This window comes from Conger conger, chromosome 3, assembly GCF_963514075.1.
Source record: "Conger conger chromosome 3, fConCon1.1, whole genome shotgun sequence".
In the NCBI taxonomy this organism is placed as follows: Eukaryota; Metazoa; Chordata; class Actinopteri; order Anguilliformes; family Congridae; genus Conger; species Conger conger.
The window spans coordinates 60,082,642-60,106,576 of record NC_083762.1 but is presented as its reverse complement, the minus strand read 5'-3'; positions in this window follow the sequence as shown (position 1 = coordinate 60,106,576).

Here is a 23,935-nt window from a genome sequence, read left to right as displayed (position 1 = left end):
CCACAGGGTCTCCCGAGTACCTCTGCTTAGAGCTAAGAATGTGGCATTGTAGCACCGCAATGCTTCCCATTATGATGTCATTACCCTTGCCGCTGCTTTAAATTGTATAATTGACATAATTGCATACATGCCTCGACTCATCTGTGTACCTGTCAATGTAATTTAGACAGCCCAGGGGCGGGACTTGCCATTGAAAAGCAGATCTGTGCAAACAGCATGTGATCGTGTTTGGTAGTGCAAGCCACCTAGCAACTTTATTAAATCTGCTTGGAAATGGGGAGGGTGGAGTAAGGACAATTCCAGGAGCCCTGACTGACAGGAATCCACAAAAAATGAGAAAGAATGACTTTCTGGGGTCGTGGGGCCCAGTGTGAGATCAAAAAAAAAAAAAATTCTGCTTGTGCTTATATGTCAATACCTCAAATATGTTTTTGAGATATTTACAGTTTAATATTGAAACATTTCCCATTGATGGAATGTTCAGAATCTGAACCACACCAGCCTCTCTTGCAACGAGTTCAACCCAAACCAATATGCGTTTTTGTTAGTTATAATGATTTGTTCTTGTGTTAACATACATATTTAAATATTTGCTTTTTCAAGCCTACTTGATGTTTCTCCTCAAGCTTTCCTACTGTATGTACTCTGTAACTTATTTATTTGCAGAAATATAATTTTCTGCCATCTTCATTAGAAAGAATATTTATATTTTGAAATATTTTGACATTGTTGTAAAATCTTCATAATGAACCAAAAGAAACACAGCCTTGGCATTTGGCACAATCATTTAGATTATAACTGCCTTCATGCCCCATTTCTTCTTCTTCTTGACATAATGTAGATGTGTAGCTTCATTCTATCAATACAGAGAAGCTTTGATTCTAGAGCCTATACATCATCCAAGGTCATAGAAATAGCTTCTCCTGGGTTTATGACTGCGGTCTTTGGCATGTGGCAGAACACTGAGCACAATGTTTCAGTCAGAGCCTGAAAGATGTTCATATAGCTTTATGTCTTTCCTTAGGAAGAAGCTTCAGGATGGAAGAACCGGGCTGTTCATCATTTCAATTTGTCAAGCCCTTTTTCAGACCATGTCATTGCTTTAACTTTATCTTCCTCTTAAATTATATACATTAAAATAAAACAGGTAGTATGATTCTATTGTTATCGTTCAAGCTTGCATGAGAACACAATAAATGATCTTTTTTCAACTTGAAATTTGATGGCAAAGTTTGTGATGAGTGACAGGTTGTTTCTTCATGCAAAATAGATTTGGGGTTTAAAATTCAGTCAAGCTGCTTTATTTTAAGGGTTTCCTGGAGGCGGGTCATTTTTAACCCTTAGGTCAAGGGGAGTATACAGAATGTTAGGACTACACTAGGGTTAAATGAGAACAGGAAAGTAATTTGCTCTTGTCATGCTGTGTCCATTTGTTCTCATTTTAATTTATTTATATGCAATATATATTTACATCCTTTATTACTTTTTAATTGTAGCAAATCATATGCAATAAAACATAATGAGGCCACTATTCATGAATTATAGTTAAATATGCCATTTCTCATAAAACATAAGACCAAACGGTACATTTGAAATGGACTTAAATTACCATAAAAGTATTTTTTTATGGATTCACAGAGTTCCAGTAGATTACAGTATCAGTGGCAGCTAATTGCCACCTTATTCTTTACGGTACATAAACATTAACAATGAATTGTGAAGTCTGGCGTTACAACAGTACAGGATAACCAAACACTGGGGGAAGGTGGGAGAAAGCCATCATTTTCTACCGCAGAACAGTTTAAGGGAGGAGGATGGAACAACGGTCAAGGTCCGAACCAGGGTTGAGCAAGGAGGGCTGTATCTACTTATGTATCCATCTTCATGCCAATTTAGTCCAGAGGCGGTGCTACAGGACAGACAAGGCAGGCAATTTCCTGGAGCCCCAAGCTTTGAAGGGGCCCCCAAAGGGATCCTGCAAAGTCTGATCACATTAGTCCTATGCCAATGACAATCTAAAAATTCGATAGGCAGGCAGTGCAGTGTGTACTCGGAAACCCAACTAGACGGGGAGCTTTGAGGGGGCCCCCGAAGGATGATCACATTAGTCCTACGGCAATGGCAATCTATAAAGGTGAGAATCCCCTTGAAACAACCGATGGGCAGTATAGTGTGTAGCCTCTACGGAAACCTCCCTAGATGGAGCCCCATGTCGTCAGAGTCAGACACACTTTGTTTTGTTTTTTTATTGATTCAAAACGGGGCCCCCACATACCCTAGAATCACCTCTGATTTATTAAACCCAATAATTTATGTGACCTGATATGTTTTCTCTATGTTTTGGTAAGTCAATGAATCAGTTACATGAAAACCCATCATGTGGCCCTAACTCGAACCTTAATCTACAACTGAATAACATCCATCCATCTCTCCATTTTCTATGCTGCTGAAGCCTATCTCAGCATACGTTGAGTGAAAGTCAGGAATACGCCCTGAACAGGTCACCAATACATCACTGGGCCCCAGTGCCGTTCACTCACACATTCATACCCCAACCTGCATATGTTTGTCCTGCGGGTGGAAACTGGAGTTCCTGGAAGGTACCAGAAGGAAGCCCAGGTGGACACAGGAGAACATGAGGAAGAACTCCACACAGAAAGGCCCTTGGCTGGAATTCAAACTCAGTAACTCCTTGCTGTGAGGAAACGGTGTGTCTCACCACACCACCTTGCCACCCACAAGTGAATAACAATTTAATTATGTAAAAAAACACCTGTCTGCTCAACCTGCTACATTCACAAGCCTCTCGTCCAGATTATTCAGGAAATATATACAACTGGAGCCTCTTAATGTGTTCCAATGCCAGTCAACTGCAAATTACAATGTTACTCATGGTTGACCTATTATGGCAGAAAAATGGTGAAGGCATGTTTTATGAATAACCTCTAAGCATCCGCTCTTCAGTCATCTTTTCACAGCAGGTCTTGTTGCCATTCTTTGCACTTTCTCTGCAGGCATTGTCTGTCGCATGGTAAACAAAAGCTGTTTGTGTTCTCTACTCTGTATTGTAAACTGCAGCATCCTGTTCACTTGGTTTGGCATTGGAAGATTCCTTTCTCATGAGGTTGGTTTAGGTAATAATATGACCAATATGTTAAATAGAACATTTCAGAACGTTTCTGCACCTTTGGAATTTGAAAGACCTGGCTGATCGGGGGTGTGCTGTTTCATTGAACCGTTTTAGCCTTGTGACTAACCATGGTTTCTGTTCCAATCTGAGTCACATCACTGTTCCTTCAGGTCTGGGCCTTCAGGCATGGTAATATGCCTGCTACTCTGAGTGAAGGACTCTCTCTTGTGTTTGCTGCAGGTGTGAGTGAAACAAAGGAGATATTGCCTGAGTCCGACGTGGGATTTGAACCCTGGCCTCTCACTCGTCCAAAGATGTTTGTTAGATGTCAGCTAAAGACGAAATTCCCTCTAGCCACGGTCAACAACGTTCTTTTGAATTTCATGGTTACGTCAGCAGGGAGCGTTGTCGCCGTAAACTTGCTACAAGCCTTCGTTTTCCTGCACCAGTGAACTAGCCGAGCTCACCCCCCCTTTGACTTCCCCTCCATTTGAAATTCCGCAGCAACCACATTTTCTTTACGACCCATCAATCCGGGTCATGGCACCAATGTAACGAGAGAGACATTGCCTGAGCCCGAGGTGGGATTTGAACCCTGGCCTCTCACTCGGCCAAAGATTTTTGCTAGACGAACACGTTACCGGTCAGATAAAGACAAAATCGCCTCTAGCCAAGGGCAACGTGAGTTTGAGGGTTACATCATCCGGGAGCATTGTCGCGGTAACCTACTACGAAGTGCCGTTCACTTTGCTTTACAGAACTTCACTGTGCTTACTAGCTAACTAGCCAAGCTAACCCTGCTACATGAGTCCTTCATGCTCTAGCTTTTCCCCTTTATCTACTGCTTTCTCTCCCTCCTTTCTTCTTTCTGCCTTCCTCTCTCTTTCCCCTTTGCACTGTTTTCTCTACCTCTTTCTCTGTCCATTCCTGACTTGACTTAGATATCCATTGCATTCATTCAAATGGCTTCAATATCACACACAGAAATTCTCCTCTCCATAGTACTTTATTAAATTACATAAAGGATGGTTTGTATGAGAACAACATATTAACACGATTTTCAATGACCTATCGTCAACTTCATAGACACGCATATGGGGTTAAATCTCTTTTGAGACATGATCTATGCCTCTTCCTTAATGTCTTCCTTTCTTCTCTCCCTTTCAAGCTCGCTGGTCTTTCTCTGCGCTTTGAGATTGATAGACCCTTAGAAGAGAAAATGATCCCCATAGAAAGCTGAAGCTGAGAGCCTGGCCCCCCAGGATGCTTGCCTTTGTCACCATTATTCTTCAGTAAATCGAAGCTGCAATTTATACACAGAAGGAGCTAAAAGCGAGGGTTCAGATTACAGTAAACCGAATCTACTAGGCTGCAGCTGCTGGAGGGTGACATTTGTTAAACCCAAACTGCATGTGTACAACTGCGTAATTTGCTGATGCTTCTGTTGCCTGGTGGGTCATTATCTAAAGAGAATTACAGACACACAAACACCCACAGACACACACACACACACACAGCGTGAGCAGACTTGAGCAGTTTGCCACAGTCTAGTACTCTTTATGGTTATTCTCAGTCACACGAGGACTCTAGACCAGGCAATCAATCTGGCTCAAAGCAACAGTTAATAAGCAAGGAAAACATTTTTTTTTAATCCTCAGTGGCTCAGCCAAAGAGACACTTGTTCCTCCAAGCTGGATGTTTTCCTTGCAAGAATCACTTGGACAAATGTGCCTATTAAATAAGGAGCTAACGCCAAGGACACATCCGACGCTTGCATCCTGACTGGTTTTTCAGTCACAGTCAGGCCCACGCACTCGAACCGACAACAGCCGAGTTTCCCTTCATTTAAAATCACTGTGAGCAGATGGCACGAGGGAGGCTGCGTCTCCTCTGTAAATCATGGACCGGGCTCAGGCTGTTCCATAGCAAGCCAGATCCTTCTTCCTCCTGACTTTTACTGGTGCACAGACAATGTGCACAATGTCACATCACTTTTCCCTACATTGTTAGGAGGACAGTGAGTGCAACATGGAGGTTTGGAACTGGACAAGTGAGCAGGTTGCATGTTGAAATCTCTTTTGAGGTCACTTTACTGTAGACGTTTTGAATTATACAATTCTGTAAATGTGTATTTGCTTCAGCTGCAACCTGTGGTAATCAATATGGATGAAGGTACATAGTGTGCAAATAAATAACGTAACTGTTCCTTCTTGCCATTTTCGCCCTCGCTACTGTTGCAGCCAGCATATACACATTTCAATATACAGATGATTTCAGATGATACAGCAGCCTTTCATTATTTTTTGAAAAGCATGGCTTGTGTGGGTTCTTGATGAATTCATTTGTCAGATCCACAATCAGATATCATCCATCATCTAACCCTCCCCTTTATGTATACAATTAACAACCTAACTGTAGTATATGTTTGTCTAAATGTAATCAGGCATAATTTAATCTTAATTTTTGTTCTACACATTTTTTTAAATGACAGAAGATTAAATTATTCATTTCTACAAAACCATGTTCTACATGCTACGTAAGTCCTCAAAAATGAACGGTAATATTATTTGCTTCAAAATGAATTGATAAACTACTTGGTTTTGCATGCTGAAGCATAGGCCACATGGACTCACAATGCAAAACACTGTATGTTGCGAGACACATCATTTTATTATGCAGATTTATCTGAAAGCTATGTAAGCTGTTTATTGTTCCTACATAAGTGTAAATCATTCTACCATGTTGTGCTGTAGAAAAATGATTTTCGATATTTTCCATTGTCAGATTAATCAAATAGTCCCAAATCCTTATCTTTGTTGTACTCTTAGCACTTGAAATTATACTAAGGTCTTTCAACGCGCTTGTCCCTGGTTATGGGTATGCACTTTGCATTTTGTTGTAAATCGATCTGGATAAGAGCATCTGCCAAACGTCAATAATGTAACGATGAGGCGTAGGATGATTTTGGGTTGAGGGCAATGAAGCTGAGCTGTTTGAGGAGAGGGGAGAGGAGGGAGGGAGCAGGAGGAAGTGGAGGTGGAGCCATCCTCCATGGGCAGCCAGACTTTCAGGAGACAACAGGGCTGTTCAGAAAACTGTTCCACGTGAATCGGCACGGAGCCCACGTCTACCCCACCTGCAGACAAAAAACCTCCGTCGGTCCTCAAAGAGCTGGTCCCCGGCCATGGGACGTGGGTCCGGTTTGTGCAAGGAGGAGGCCCGCGTTCAGGGGTCGAGCAGGGGACGCCTCCACCCCATCCCGAACGTCTGGATTGCGAGAATAGTTGTCATTTTTTTCTGGTTGGGCCTGCGACCGTGGAGGCCCAGTGGAGAGGCTGGAGTGAAATGGGGCGCGTCCAGAGATGGTGAGATCACCGGGGTCTGGCGCCGCTTATCAAACCCTCCATCTCAGACTGGCCGGGAGTTTCCTGAAGGAGCCGCCAGGGTTTCCCGCTGAGTCCGGCTGATAAACGAGTCTGCTGGAGCGGGGGAGAAGGGGGGTGGGGGGCGGTTCGCTTTGGAGCTTTCTACACTGGGGTCCAGAGAAGGGGTGTGTCCCAAACGTATTTCAACAGCAGACTGATTAACGAGCTGAGCGCCACAATTCAATAACAGCGTTCAAACCATTTGTTTTTGCCGTTACGTAGCCTTATTTTCCTAAAGTAGTTCAGATTAAGAATGGAATGGCTGTGCGCGGCTGTTAAAGGTACAATAGGTAAAATGTTTGTGTTAAAACATTGTTACAAGACCATTGTAAATCCCTTCCTATCATTAAAAAATACTCAGACATGTTGACTTACCCTCTGCCAGTGTTTATAGTCTTTAAATTCAGGTTTAGAAATATACAGTTGACAGACTGACACTCTGTTCCAAAACATTGTATAGCTGTACAATAATTCAATCTCATTGGTTGACAATTGGTTCTAATTCCCACAGCCAATGGCATGGGAGGGTTCAATGTCAGTGTTTTCACAGAGAAGGGGGAGGGATAACCAGTGTTGTGGCTTGAAGGTGTTTGTTGTTGCAATTCCTCTCTTGACTGTTAGAGGTCCGAAATTACCGAAATTACCGATTAAATCAAAGCGACTAAATTTAGGCCTGTACCTGTATTTTCAATGGTAGGCCTACACTACTGCCTGGAAATCACAAAGGTGAGTGAATACTGTGCTGTGCTTTTTAAGATTAGCTTGATACACTTTACATCAGTTCTGATACTGAGTCACAGAAATACTTCACTTTCTGATTAAAGTCTTTGGTAAAAACCTCCAGTACATTATTTTTTATCACCCTTTTACTGATGTTTTCACATTTTCACCAGTGGATCAACTGAACATATTCAGATTAAAATGATACATTACATAAAATAACAAAAAGAGTGCAGAACTATCATTCAAAGTACCTTAAAATAACCAATAGCATACCATATGCCTGAATCAGACAGCATCAAACATTCACAATTATTCATTATTTATTTACCCTGGCTTGATGAAGGAAGCGGGTGTTATAACAGTTATGCCTTATATGTTATCTAAACCTTAAATATAATTATATGTTTCTGTTATGTCCAGAGGCCACGGGGTATAACACAACTCTTTTAACAGTTCCCATTAGTCATGAGAATGTGTTTACCTAGGCTGCATTCTGTCGGTCCCAGAGCACTTATAAACCATACCACGCTCTCACCATGTAGAGCTTATTTTGACCCAAAGATAGAGAACTGTTATTACGGAACAGTACACTGCAGCAAATCATGAGTTAAAACAAGAAGCAGAAATCAACCCGGTGGTGTTCTCCTCAAAAAATACATTTATACACTTAAGCGGCGAGCCTTTGACGTCCCCGATAATCATGGTGTTTGGGGTGGTGTGGGGGAGTGAGGATCTTTGTTCTGCAATCATACATTTATCCCTGAAATATTCTCTGATTGTAATACAGGGAGCGCAGCTACACATTACAGCGGGGTGGGTGTGGAAGTGAGTTGTAGGGTGGAACTGACTGTCACCAGGCGACTGAAGAAAATAAGTATGTAATAATAAAACAAATGAACTCAAAATAACCATATTGCTCACTGCCATATGCTTTCTGTACTGCTCAGACCAGTGTGCATAAAAACATCGGCTCATTTAATTTGATTTCATAAATGAATTAAATGAGTCGAGCTACATGCTGTGTACTGCTAAAGAGTGTAAAAGCATAATATATGCAGGTATGAGGAGCTTACAGGAAATAAAAATATTTTGTATGCTCCACCTTACTAATTTGTCCTCTCCTGTCAGACACCAAAGATATCAATGCCACAGATTTATACAGCCATGGCTGACAGGTGACATTCCAGTCACAAATGCTTTGCTTTTTATTCAGTCAACCATCATGCATTAATACCCTTGATTTATTATGTGCTTTCTATTTGGAATTCTCAGCTATGCGTCTGTTCTGAATGTGAAATACCATACAGCCATGGCCACAAAGGTTCTCATGATGTCACTGGTTTTGTTAATGTTATAACATTGCCACTACATTCCAGCAACATGGTGAGAACGTTTTGTGTTAGCCAAGAATTTTTGGCTCAACAGTCCCTTAAATCCTTGCGTGTATGAGTGTTAATTGCATCAGTGGACATTGTCGCTGTAAGCTCCTCCCGGTGATATTCCTTCCTGTTTTGAGACAGATCTTTTCCCCCTATTTTGGGGGTTTGTTTTGAAAGCCTGTTGTTCCAGCTATTCCTCAGGCCTTGTGTGCTTGTGAGCTTCCTTCTAGAGCTCGTGTTTACTGAAATTTTTACAGAACCATTTATTTTGGCTGTACTCCAGATTTCACTCTTTTAGAGAAGGGGGAGGGGGGCGTACTCAGAAATATGATGCTGGAAGGTGCTAAAGAAAGCGTAAACTGCACATAATATTTCATGCCGTTATTATTCATTTTTCACACCTTTTTTGACGGGACACAGAAGTCAGTTAGGATTACGTGTCCTGGCTGTGTGTCAGGATTAATACATCAACCTGGAGCTGCTCATTTGCCCCGCCCTCCTCGTGTCAGGCCTGCCTCGGATTAGCCCGACGATAACATGCCAGGACACCTGAGAGCACAACCGGGAAAGGCTGGTATTTCCACTGAACTTGTGGAGACATAAATATATGTGGACACCAGCTAGCCCCGTTTGCTCTCAAAGGTCAGGAAATAAAATATATTAAGCCTTTGTACAATAGATTTCCTAGAAATAGCAAGATTGGCTTTTCGAACACAATGGGCTGTATTCAATGAACATTTCTCCTTAACTTGTGATTAAAATCAAGCGTTTCACTTCTTGTTCAGAAGCTCAGGTCAGCAAGTTAGTTTTAGTGACTGATTGATTTTTCTTGCCAAACTGCATAGGCAATACAAATACGAAATGCTGCTCCAGGTGCAGTTAGCTCACTGAATCCACTGTCTACTGGGGAGGAGGTAACAAAGCTAGCCGGCTGTGCGCTGCTAATTGCTGTGTGGTTATTAGGCTACTAACAGTTAGCTAGCTAATTCATTGCTGAATCACAGCAAAAACAGGATCATACCCCTTATATAGACAAGGAGGTGGCAAATTATTGACGAAAGAAAGGAGCCCTCGAAGTTCCAAAACATTAGTCTTTTCTTAAACTTGGGGGTTCATATGATCAGTTTTTCTCGAACTCTCATAATGCTATTTGTTGTATTTCTTTTTACGAGCACACCACATACAGCCAGAGCAGCCAAAATGAACAAGGAAGCCTGGTAGATACAATATTTGCACATACATGACTTGAATGTAAAGGCCTGTTTACTGTCCGATAATGCCATCATATTGAAACAGTAAAGGTAAATGGTTATGGTAAATGGACTGCCTTTATATAGCACTGGAGCGCTAATTTTATATTATCCAAAACGCTTCACTATTAATGTGTCACATTCACCCATTAACACACACACTCAGGGCAGGGATCGAACCTGCAATTGGCACTTTTTAGGCAAAATAAATGATCTTATATCTCTGCATTAGCTATTTTCAGGCACTTGACTAGGCTGGTGTCCAAACCTCCTATTTTGGATTTTTGATGATGGTTATTTTGCCTTTGAGCCTTATGCCAGAAATATGAGGGGGGGGGGGGGGGGGATAGTGTTTGAGAAATGGGAAATGAGAAATCTAATTTTTTTGCACCCAAGAAAGGGAATGTGGAACACTGGTGGAGCCTTAAGATAACACATGGTAAGGATAAGCTTCCTGCTGTGAAATTATTTTTCACCATGAACATCTCGCTGTGAGACTTGAAAATCACATCTTAAAATTTTTCCTTTAAGAACTGAGGCAACCTGAGGTGCTGCTGGACTAGATTTGGACTTCCATCACTCTGGCTAATTTTGAAGAGGGGAAGCCTTGCAGACTGTACCATGTGTTGTTCCCTGTACGCTGTGTACCAGTACCAGAAGTGTACCCCCGCCCCCTCCCCATTTCAGCACCTTGGTGGAACAGACATATGTGTTCCTCACCCCTCTGCTACTTTATCCGGTATAAACCTGCTGTTAAATTAGACACCAGTCTCACCAACCAGTTCACGCATCTGTTTCTCATTCCACTGCTTCATATGAACTCCCCCATGACTCTCAACCCCAGGAAAGCAGATTATTAATACTTGTACAGGAGAAAAAAAGATCATTTTTTGAGTATTTCTTTTTGCAAAACTGCATCTTGCTTTTCCTAGGATTTCTTTTTGCTCCCCTATTCTGGAATGTTCTCTATCCTGAAATGCATCCACTATCATCTCTGTCTGGATGTGCAGTTTTGCTGCTGGATTTGCTTCTTCGGGCATCTTGCTTTAAATTGCCTCGAACGTTGTGTTGACAGGCATCCAGCCCGGACTGCCGCATCAGGTTACGTTTGCGTTCCGAACCGTGATCTAACCGTGGAATGATCAGACAGCGCTGTCATGTAATACAAAACAGGGAGGGTGGGTTTGATCATCAGGTTAAAGCACATTTGATATTATTCTGAAATTAGCCTTGGAATGGGAAACCCTGCACCAAGACAGCAGGGCCTATATTTCTGATGGATTGTCCCTAAATGTGCAGCCTGTCAGCCTGTCGCTGCAATGCGCCTCTGGTGAAAACAAGAAAACAAAAACTGTTCTAAAAACCATGCAGGTTTGCCCCCAGAAAATCCTACAGAACTCATTCATTTCAGGGTCATGTGTGAATGAGACATGAGAGCCAGGTTGCTCCGGCATTTCATCAATATTTTGTCAACTTTAAGGCAAACTCCTACGGATTAAACAACCTCTGTTTCAGGCAATCATCGTACAGTAGTACATAGTACAGGATCTTATCAACAGTATCTCTATACTTATCTATATACTCTACAGTACAAAATAGCATGACATGTAAAATATTGAGACACGGATGTTGAGGAACATGTTGAAATATGTATGATTTAATGTGAAAACACTGTGACAGTTTTGAAATATTGTGACACAGACCCTCCCTGATTATTTATTCCCAGTTGGCCGAAGAGACAGGAATGACATAATCCATCGTGGCACATACTTACTCATCCCGCTCGCACCTTTCTGGTCGGCATTCCACCTGAGGATAAACATTTAGTGACCTTCATGGCCTCTGAAATATAAAATATGCTCCAGTGCAAAGATAATCAAGTTACTCTTCAAAGTTTATACAGCATGTCTGTGCTAGCTACATTTCATATAAACCAGAAGATAAATGTGTTGTTGCATTTGTATTTAAAGCATGTTGTATCAGATGTTCTTATCCAGAACAGTTTACAGTATTTTTACAGATATTTGTTTAAGCAATTTAGTACCTTCCTGAAGGGTACAATAACAGTGCCCCACCTAGAAGCCCAGTTCTCAAACCAGAATGTTACATTGTCTTGTTCAATTTCAGACATTTAATTTAATATCAGTTTCAACTGAACATCAAACCAGGTGGTATGGCAAGCAAGGTGATGGCTAATTCAATTTTCGAACAGATAGCATGACAAAATGTTCAATTCAATTTAATTTGTTCAAGACGCTTCTGGGTTGTCTGAGCAATGACGAGAGACATCGAGCACAGAAACCACCAAAACCATCTCAGAGGAAGTTGTTCTTATTCAACCTTAAACAAATTAGTGCGATACAATCTTTTGTGCCAAGGCACTCTAATTTACATTTGATTAAATCGCGTTTCCAGTTTCTGTTCTAAACACTTTTTAAGGCAGATTTTCCAGCAGAAGATTGCCTTAAAATTATCATCAGTTATGTACAAATACTCCCATAAAGTCCAAATGCAATCTGCTTTAGAAATTCAGTTCCTACAACAGTGGAGGTATTCACTGGTCCGAAATGTCAAACGGCAGTTTTGAGTGACTTGAGTCACAATAACCGTGACTTGTGTCTTACCTTTGACTTAACCATCTATGACTTGGACTTGACTCAGACTTGGAGGTTTTTTTATTTTGACTTGGACTTGAAGGTTTTATAGGAGCTACTGTATAATGGGCTATTCATGTTGCCTAAGTAAAAAAAAGGGTGATTCAATATCTCTGTAATCAGTTTTGTAATGTCTGTAAAATGTGATTGTTTTTTGTGTTAGCCGCCTCAGGACATTAATATGATGCCATAGACAGAACCTGCGACTTATAGTTAAGTGACAGACCTGAAACGAAGTCAAACAATTTGGTAGCACATTCTTGATATTATCATCCAAAAGAACCTGCACCATAATGTAGATTCAGGTGAATTCAGGTAATTTGTCCCAAATTACCTACTTAAATCTTTACCTCAAGTAGATACCTCACCTCCGTGGCAATAGGTCTGGTCCCGACCTGTGTTGGTCTCTAACTGGTTTTCAGTTTTCAGTTGAACCACTAAGAGTTTTAACAATCAGACTAGATAATGGGGGGCGGCATGGCTCAGGCAGTAAGAGCAGTCATCTGGCAGTCGGAGGGTTGCCGGTTCGATCCCCCACCCGGGCTGTGTCGAAGTGTCCCTGAGCAAGACACCTACTCCCCAAATGCTCCTGACGAGCTGGTCGGTGTCTTGCATGGCAGCCAATCGCCGTTGGTGTGTGAATGTGTGAATGTGTGAATGGGAGGCATCAATTGTACAGTGGTTTGGATAAAGGCGCTATATAAATGCCAACCATTTACCATAATCTCCTTTGCTAGAACACTAAGTGCTTGTGTCAGAGTTATATCTATTATCTTCAGTCCTCTAGTTGGTATATATATTTTGTCATACTCCCCATTCCATCATTCATAATACCAAAATGAGTGCTTCCTAAAGGCCCATCAGATATCATATTATAAACAGTGGAAGTTCTGGCTCCTTATTGTTTGAAGAAAAACATTCCAGCATAATCTGTTTTCTGAAAACAGTGAGTGTTTTGCGCTCTTACACAGGACAAACATACTGTAGTTAATAAGCAGAGAGGAAAGAGTATTTGGTGAGTTTAAAGAATGAGAAGTAAAATACAAAACCCCAAATTTAAAAGTGAGTTTCAATCACATGGAAGTAGAGGTGTCCTGTCCACAACATTTGCAAGCTGTCAATGGCCTCTGTGTCCACACAGTGTCGTTGAATTGTAGGTTTGAACCTCGGGACAGAAACTGATTTAGTCAGCATCCCAACAGTTGTCTTTCCTGGAAGCCACAAACATCAATCAAAAGGCATAGCATGTGTGCATGGCTTGTCAGTTTTAAGCACAAATTTCTGTCAAAATCATGATTCTGCAATGCAGAAGTTAAGTGGAAGTTAACTGCAGACCACCGTGTGAGACAAGTCGAAAGATATTTGAATAGTATATCCAAGCTATATCATTTAATCTTTCTGTAAGTAAGAAGTAACCGAATTAATCAGCTTGGCCTAAACTGAGAGAAATTTAACTACAAAAATGAACCGCTGCCTCAATGTTATAACAAGATTGTGTCATACATTGCAATGTACTGTAATTTTTGCACGCAAGTTACATATTTAACCCATGTGTTCTGTTTGGGTCAAATCGGCCCATATTAAACTTTTAGAAACTTTTCATAACCAGTGAACCAATGTCAGAAGTTTCAAGTTGCTCACCCCCTGGAGGTACTGTTATATATAAATAGCCATTGCATAACATTTGACTGAAACATTCAATCCAAGAGATGATGATGTAGCCTTGAGAGATATCCAGCTGTCTTACAAGCAAAAAAAGACAAAACCACCTGTACTTTTAGGGAATTGAAAGGTTGCTGAATTATTCACTTCTCGTTCCACTGCGACTGGAATATTCCAGAAGGATAATAGGAGAAGCTTAAAATTCCTGGGAATAGGAGATACATGAGTACACATGTGTGTGTGTGTGTGTGTTTGTGTGTGTCAGTGTGTGTGAGAAAGAGCAAGAGAGAGAGAGAGAGAGAGAGAGAGAGAGAGAGAGAGAGAGAGAGAGATGTATAAATCACCCACTAGACTTTGACAAGATTTCCATGACACCTGCTCAAATAACTGTCAGTCTATATTTACATGCATGAATGTGAATACTTTGTGCATAGTGTTTCTTGGTGAGAGGGATCTACTGACAGAGTAGAGAAAATCCCCTGTAGCACTGATCTGGAAGAAAGCCATTCTATGCAAAACCTCGAGGAAGTGTAGGGAGTGTCCAGCTTCTTGTGACATCAAAACAATATATCACATCAACATTAAAATATAGATGCCATTTGTACACTATGGACAGAAAGATAATATAGCAAACCTTTAAAATGCTAAATCATTGGCTAACTATGTGTTAACGACTGCAACACTTAACTTCAATCCATAAATATGAACTTACATGAGGTACCGTTTATTGGAACAAAAAATGTATGTCAGTACAAAGCTTTTAGTACAAGTGCTATGATTTTCATGGTTTTCAATGCATGTTGCTGTCCCATCCCTTTACCTGGGTCCATAAATTGGGGTAGTTTTAAAAAGCCACGTTTAGAGAATCCAGCCATCAGACGGCCCCCCTCTGGTGAGACATGCCATGCAGGAAATAATACTGCTTTAAAAACTTTAAATAATGATAAAATAATGATCGAATTACACTATAATGTGTCTCTGTTCTGTTTTGGCCATTTTCCCAGCCAGGATGAGAGACAAAACTTGGCAGCAGGCAGACATGTACGGAGGCAGGTAATCTTTTGCTGTAGCTGAGTGGGTTTCTATACCTTGCCAGGGCTCTCTGCTAACATTTTTTTCCAAATAGCCTATGCACTCGTAAGTTGGAAAACACACTAATGCATCGCAATTAGTAAATGTGCTCCAAAATCATTTTTCAAGTTAGCACACATCAATGTTCAGGAGCAAATGTTTCTAAAATGGAAGCACTGTAGAGGCCTGTTTGTGTATATGCCTGCATTCAGTGTTTCCACATTTTATAAAAGATACCTTGAAGAGATGCATACAGTTGGATCCCTTGATAATTATTGGCAGGCTTGATAAATATGCACAAAAAATGCTGTAAACTAAAAAATATAGTTACATAAGTTCTATTTTCTAGCATATGAATAGTAGTGTGCTATATTAATGATTCAATGGAATCAACCAAAGTCTTACATTTTTTTTACACAAAAATGATTATTGGCACTATTATGGATTTTCATGCTTGTTACCTTATCTTCATACAGTGACATGACACAATATAGTTCCTTTAGACTGAGTTCACTAAATAAAGTAAAATTGTTTTGCCAATTTCACTTTGTTTGATTTTATTTACAGTAATTGTTAGGGGTGTCAATAATTTTGACACCAGTGTTATTCAGAAAAGAATAGATTTTGAAACATTGACACATGAGAGTAAATGTATTTAAAAGTATATAGTTTTCCCATATGTTTGAACATAAAATATAGATCATTATCCTTGTTGTTTATTATATGCAGCCCTTTTCTCTATAAGGGCGGCAATAATTCTGGAGCCCACTCTGTGCATTTCACTGCAAGAAAAACATTATTCCCTCAGATGAGAGAAAACAGGTGTGCCTGACATGTCCGTGTCAATCCTGTGTTCATAAAGTTCACGTTTCTTCGACCGTGTCATTCAGATGTGTCACCCAAACATCCAAACCACGCGGAGAGCAAGACCGAACAAGCCCTTTGGACTGAAATCAAACCACTGCAAGCACGTTCCACCACTCAGTGCCGACATTGAATTCCACGGATTGAGATTTTCATCTCATTTATATCTCAGTCCCAACACTATAACAATCCCATCAAATGATAAGCCAGGTGTCAGGTGGGCTGTTGGAGAAAAAGAAAATGTATCTCCTGAAGGAATGAGGCTTTTATAGCCACACAGTAGCTGAGTGATCGATGAGCTGAGATTAAAAGGGGCAATGATGCTCTCTTCGCTCAAGTAAAAAAAAGGGGGGGAGCTTTGCCAGAAATAGTTTTCCGCATGTCAGAGCTTCCAAACGGGAGATATGCTATCTGGGTTCAGTCGAGGACATGTGGGAGTGCTGTCATCTGGGACAGGTTCTTCGTCCTGCTAAAAGTATGTCTTGCCCCAACTCCTCTGGGGTCACTTGACTGTACCACCATCCTAACTGTAACCCTAAACAAAGGCTTGATATCAGCATTAAGACATGTGTTTCACAAGTTCTTCCTTACCTGGAACAGAAAGCTTGAGTTCCTCAGGTCCAATCGTATAAATGTCTGTCACTACTCCATAATCAGAACAGGGAACACAAAGCTCATAGTCTCAAGAGTCATTAGCAGTGACTAACCTGTTATGTGACAACATCTGATGCTTTGTCAGAACTCAGGCAGCAGGAAGACGGTGCCAAAACTAGGATGACAACACAGTTTTAGCCAATTAACCTTGTGCAACAGAGACAACATTTTTACTTTGTAAATAATATAATTGTATATGATGCTGAATGAGATGTGCTCTAGATGCCTATGGCCCTTACATAACTGCATGCTGATGATTATTGTTTATAAACTACTAGAAACATGTGATCTCAGTATCTACAGAAACAGTCACTACCCCCACACTACTGCAGTTTTTGTATTATTCAAATAAGCTGATGTCTTGTGAATCTGCAGATATGTCATAGATTAATTGAGGAGCAAGAATACTTTCATGTATCTCTAGTTAAATCACAAATCAATCTAGTGTACATTGAAGTGGAAATGGTTATTATACTTTTTTTCTTTTTTTTTAAAGAAAAATCATTGTTATTGTGTGCGTGTGTGTGTGTGTGTCTGTGAGTGTGTGTGTGTGTGTGTGTATGTATGTGTGTGTGTGTGTGTGTGTGTGAGACTTTTGCCACATTTTACACGGTGGGGCTGCAATCAGCTGACAGTTCAGCTTGGCCCCTTTTATGGAAAAGGTCTACCTGGAAACAGCTGTCTAAGATCAAACCAGGGCAGATTCTATCATTTCTGTCAAATATTTTGAAAATATAACAGGAAAGTGTTCCGCTGAGGAACAAAAGGTCAATCTTCTGTAGGTAAAAAGCAAACAGAAATGATTCAGCTAATCTATTTAATGAAACAAGGCAAGGTACAAGATACGTAAGAGGAACATTGATTATCTCGATATAAGTTCACCTCTTTTTGTAAATGCTGTCGGTAGTATGTCATTTGTATCTTGGGCTGTTATCCTATATCTTGGCTCAGACACCATTTTAGGTTTTATGTTATGCTGGCAAAGTACCCATTTTTCTCATAATACAGATGGGCAGATCGCCTTGAAATCCTCTTATCAACACAACAGCGATGGCCCTGAATTGTTTCGCTCTCTGTGACCGTCAGTGCAAAACACATTGTGATAATGCTATATCATATTCATTTGCAACAGCTATCATACCATCAGGCTCCACAATTTAAAGAGGCTCTGCTCAGGACCACTCAAAGTCTATGACTTTATCTTTTCCCAATGGATTTTGTGTTTTTCTCAAAAGATATATTGAATATTCACTCTATTCTTTGCTACCAAGTGGTCACTTTCACTCATTTATAGACCTCTGGCTACATGTGTTTCATTGCATCACATTACTTAACATTCATTTATCAGACATTTTTATCCAGAGCAATTTGCAATGAAAGATAACATAAGTGCATCCATCTGAGTTGTGTGAAGTCTGGTGCCAAACCTGGTTATTAACATTCCTGGACTGCAACATCAATAAAGCACTAAAAGCAAGTTACCTTATGCTAGTCCAGAGCCATAATACATAGACTCAGTGAGCACATTATTAGGTATATTATTTTTTTGACTTATTGGTCTTCTTTTGCTGTAGCCTATCCACTTAGAGGGTTGACACATTGTGTGTTCAGAGATGCTCTTCTGTGTACCACTGTTGTAATGCATGGTAATTTGCATCAATGTCACCTTCCTGTCAGCTTTGACCAGTCTGGCCCTTCTCCTCTGACCTCTCTCAAGGTGTTTTTGCCGCAGAGCTGCTGCTCACTGGATGTTTTTTAGTTTTTCGCATCATTTTCTGCAAACTAGAGACTGCTGTGTGGGAAAATCTCAAGAGATCAGTAGTTCCTGAGATACTCAAACCACCCTGTCTGGCACCAACAATCATTCCATGGTCACTTAGATCACATTTCTTCCTCATTCTGACATTTGGTCTGAAAAACAGCTGAGCCTCTTGACCATGTCAGCATGCTTTTATGCCTTTAGTTGCTGCCACATGATTGGCTGATTAGATATTTGCATTAACAAGCTGGTGTACAGGTCTACCGAATAAAGTGCTCACTGAGTGTATACTATATAGTTTTACAAAAATGTTTGCTGTTTGAATATTTAGTATAATTCATATATTCATACAGATAACATTTTTGTAAAACTATGAACGATATAACCATATGTCTGAAATAATTTGATCTGTAATAACTATGGCTCAGCATCAAGGCCTTGTTTTGGACACACCAAGAAAAGCAAGGGATGCCCTCTATAAATGTGCCAGTTTGTGGCAAATTTTAATTTGATACTTTATTAATTACTGATGGAAAATAGGGACTTTAAGAATATAAGGTCTTGGGGCATTGGGGGCTTATTGCTGAAGCAATAACATTTCAGCCACTTCCAAAAGTGCTGATACAGCAACACCTCCTGAGGTTGTACGTGTGTATATTGGCTGATTAATCTTCAAACAAATCAGTGTAATGTTATTTTTGGTTGGAACTATTCTCCGTGGAGCGATCTGAGATCACAGCAGTCAATGAAAGAAGTATTGACATAATATAATAACTGATATATACGTTTATAGTTCAGAATAAATGCTATAAGATGAATGTGTTCATATGTACTGCCTCTGCCAACTGCTTTGTACAAGGTACTTGGAGCTATTTGAAGTACTTTTCTTGCTTCAGACTACAAACCCCAGAATGCCCCTATATCAGTCATTGTAAAGCCAGCAGGTTGTGAGAAACGTCTGTACATATCTAAAATATCCATCATCCAAAACTGTGTGCCAATAGAATACACGCTGAAATGAAAATAATATTTTAAAATATAACCCAGGAACTATCCCTTTAAGATAGTTTTGATTTGTAATGACATGTGTTGAGCTGTCATATATTTTTCCTCAGTCAGTATTCGCAGGCGAGGGTCGACTAAAATACCACAACTTAAACAGGGAACGGGCCCCAGGTATGATGACAGCAGGAATTTCAGAAGTAGCCAGGCAGTTTTTGGTACACACCAGGTGGCCATTTTGCATGTTGTGCAAAGGGGGTCAACAGGGACATCGTGGATCAGCGTGAATGTGTGAAGAGACCCTGAACCTGGGAGACTAGAATGAACTTCAGCGCTCAATGTACAGCTGTCATGGAAAACAAGGACATGATTCTTCAGAAAATTGATGGCCTTGTAAAACCTAAGCCAAATAGAAAACAGGTATTTATGAATGCCAATGGAGTCATATGTTGAAAATTCAGTGTAAATGGACCCGTTTGGCTAGCAGAACTCACCTATTAATGTTGCTTTGTACCTCTCTGCATGGCCATTAAATATTCAAACTGTATTACCAGTCCTGGCAAAACATAATTCTCAACTATAAATTATTAGCCTCTGGTGGATTCTTAGTACCTCTCAGTGTATTTAAGGAAAAGATAAAAAATAATGAAACATTTTCAAGAAGAAGTAGGCCTATGTGGCTGATTTTATTGGAACCGCATGAAATGTTCAACTGAATGTAGACTACAAAGCACTCACCAAGTCAATGGCCCTCACAAGCCTTGTTGTAAAAGCTCTCTACATCCAACCAAATGCGCCCTGTACCAGTAGAACAACCCAATTTTTAAACTAGTGCTTTCGCAATATGCAACAGTGGGTGATTTACATTTTGAACAATCTGAGCCGTAGAAACATAGAGTTTAATTAAAAGCCTTTCTCTGGCAAAGCCTGTAGTACATCTGGATGTACTACACCACTGTGTTCCGTTATATTTAAAAACCCAGCAGGATCGTCCAACTTCGCCTCTAATATTAGACAACGGCTAATTTAAAAGCGGCTAGTCCAGACTTGAGCCTGCTGCACATTGCTGGTTTTGAGTTCGCTCTGGGCGGTCAGCGATCATGCGGCTCTGCACCGGGCTCCAAATATGCTGTGCGCTTGAGAAAAAGTAAATCCAGCGAATACACCTCTCCTTGACCACATACTGTCACTGGGTTGGACTGTACCATTTTTACTATTGAGGGTGGTTCTGTGACAAAAATAAAAGTTACTGATTGATACACATGTCTTGTATTAGCCTATAGTGTGCTTGATACTGTGCATTAAATCACCCACAGTTTGTTTTTTTTCCAATGTTCATTTTTAAATACCATTTTCCCATTTCCTTGGCAGCTTTGAAATTTACGGAGCCCCTCTAGACACCCTAGGTAAAAATACATATTCTAATGAGGAAATCTGTATACTCAGCTTTCCAAGCTGTAGGCCTACCCCAAATGCAAAACTCTCTGCAAAGGCAAAACTGAGTGTGCAAATAGCAAAACCTGGAGTATGGATTTCCATGTTGAAATATTTATTTTCATATACGGTTCCTGGGGGGTTCAAGATTGAAATTAATCTAGAACCATTAAGGTCTTGAACTACTGATCATTTTGAATATAGTAATTAAGAAATGCATGATAATATGTTAATTTGATGTTTTTCTATATTTGGATGCCTATTATTTTTGCTTCACCAATCATACCATCAGGCTAAATGCTGATACTCCGCTAAATTATATTTTCTAGAAGTATCTATAGCTTCCTAGTGGGATTATTGAGGAAGGAAAAAATTACACTTCACAGGGAAGTCTTCCCATGTTCCCTGTTTCTGCCAAAGGAGAGAGGAAGGGTGAATGTACACCCTTGCTCATTTCTTTCAGCTGTTACCTAGCAGCGTAGACTGGCCAAACAGAACATAACTGTTCTGATCTCCTCTGTTAGGCAACTTTCTGGTTCCGAAATTCCTGTCATTACCAACCGAAGTGCACATATCTTTCCAGCACTCAAAAATGTAATATAATAATAATAATGATGCTCACACTCATACATTTTTGAGACAATGTGATGAAAACCTTTTTTAAACCAAATTTTAGTCAATATTCAAACCCTGATCTTTGTGCTTGTGTTTGCAGTGTATGTGTGTCTCCTGAATGCCAGTAAAGTATACACTTTAGTGTATAAGTGCCCTTTGGATGAGAGCATCTGAAAATGTCTAAATGTAATGTAATGTGCATGGATAGAGGCTACAGTCAGCCATTATTTAAATATGAATATATTATCTAAATATGATACCAGGTTTCAATATTAAAAGGATGAGCCACACAGCCACCCACCGAAGTGCAGAAACCTTGAATAAAGATATATTGAGATATAGATATACATATTTTCCTCAAATAAACAAATAGGCTGGATGTTTTTATTGTGCGAAAATATACTTGTGGATGAGATGGACATATGCAGAGGAATATTTTCTACCTCTATTGCAGAATAATTTTATGTCTCAGTATAGGTTGTGCCTTTGTTTTGATGGACCTTGATGATCACTGGACCTGCGATACACTGTCTCTTTCCCTCGGCTAACTAAGGAAGGTGTGAAAGTCCTTTTCACATTTAAAAAGAAACAGCAGTTTATAGCAAATGAGAAAGTTACATATCAAACAGGTCACATGACCCAGACAACCTGCTGAGTGTTTTGTGTGCTTGTGGAAGACTTGCAACACCTTACTTTTTTATAACTATGTAACTAAAATGTTTCTTGACAAAGATGTAAATCCCATGGAAAGATTTGCATTTTTTTTTTACCTGACAGCCTAGCAAAAAAAAAAAAAAATCAACATTCATCCTAAAGCCTGGAGCCTGTTTGTTTTTTATTATTAAATTAAATATATTTCAGTTGCAGAGTGCATCATTCTAGCTCTATTTTACAGTTAGAACTTCAAGTTTTGTATCTCTTTGTAGTTCTTTTCATTTGAAAAGTCAACCTTTTCTTTGGCAGGATGACTGGCTGCTGAGAAGATTTCCAGGAGAGACAGGACAGACAGCACACACGGTATCTTAGGTGATGCTAAGAACCAGTTCCCGAGAAAGGTCAAGTAGACTGAAACATCAAACATGATTCTCACCATAAAAGTTTAGAAACAAGTTTAGTGTGTGTGGGAGTATATACGTATAATTGTTGAATTCAGACCTCGCCATTGCCAACTGTGGTCCGGAGCTCCTCACTTTAGTCTGTGCTGGGGAAAAGGAGAGGTTAAGCACCAGCATTCAGAAGGCACACATGCACAGATGGCACCTTCCTGAATTGATGGAGGTTGTCAAAGTGATGCTACAGGTCTCCAGTTGCAATTGAGAAGAAAAATGGTTGGAAAAGAGTCAAAAACGAAATCTCTGTGCTGTGAATTTCTGCTGTTTTCTTCTCCAAGTTTTCTCTTAAATTTTCAGGTTAATTCATCTTCCACTTAAGTCGTGAACTCCTTTAGTCACTGAAAATTCAGCTACCTGAGTCAGTTAAAATTATTGAGCAATTCGTCATTTGCGCAGATCTTATTGTGGTTACACCTGGGCTTGAACCACCAACCAGTCATGTACCTTAACCACTAGGCTACAAGCCGCCCCAGACATGGAGGTGAACCTAAAGGCCCTGTTCAGTACTGCATAGAATGCGCTGGATTCAGATTTTTTCCTTCCCAAAGTTGACCAAAGATATTTGAATATATTTCCGTTTTCATCAAACCAAGGACATATGGAAATAAACTAAATGAAAAGTGGAAAGTGCATCTTTTGGCAGACTGTTGTTTGGGAACTCCTGCTCTGTTGTACAGGCTGTTTGCTGTGGATCAGGTGAGTCAATAGTTAAGACACGTGAAAGGGAGAAGGGATAATTAAATCAGGTGGGTTTTTAACTGCCGGAGAGGAGGCCATTACCAGCATATCTGTGCGTTCTGCAGGCAGACGGCCTTTCCCTGACTTACTAGCAAGCAGCAGGAGCCTAACCCTCTGAAAGGGGGGGATAAATTAAATTAGGAAAAGGACAAGAAGTGTAGGGGAAGAGGAAGCCGGAGAAAAAAAAAGAGAGGGAGGTGGGTGGGGTATTCTAAATGAAGCATGGTTCAGTAGCCTGAATTATTTCATTGTGCTTTCATTCTTTTGGATAGAACAAATAGAAATAGCTTTGGAGGGGGGGGGTGGGTTGAATGGGGTTATGTCCATCTACTAATCTGCTTATAGACTGTTTTTTTATACTCAAATAACCATTAAAATGTTAGATTGTCAGTGTTCTTAATTTCAATAAAATGTCAAATTTTAAAAATGTAAGCTTAAGCCCTGAACAAAACAATAGCGTTTG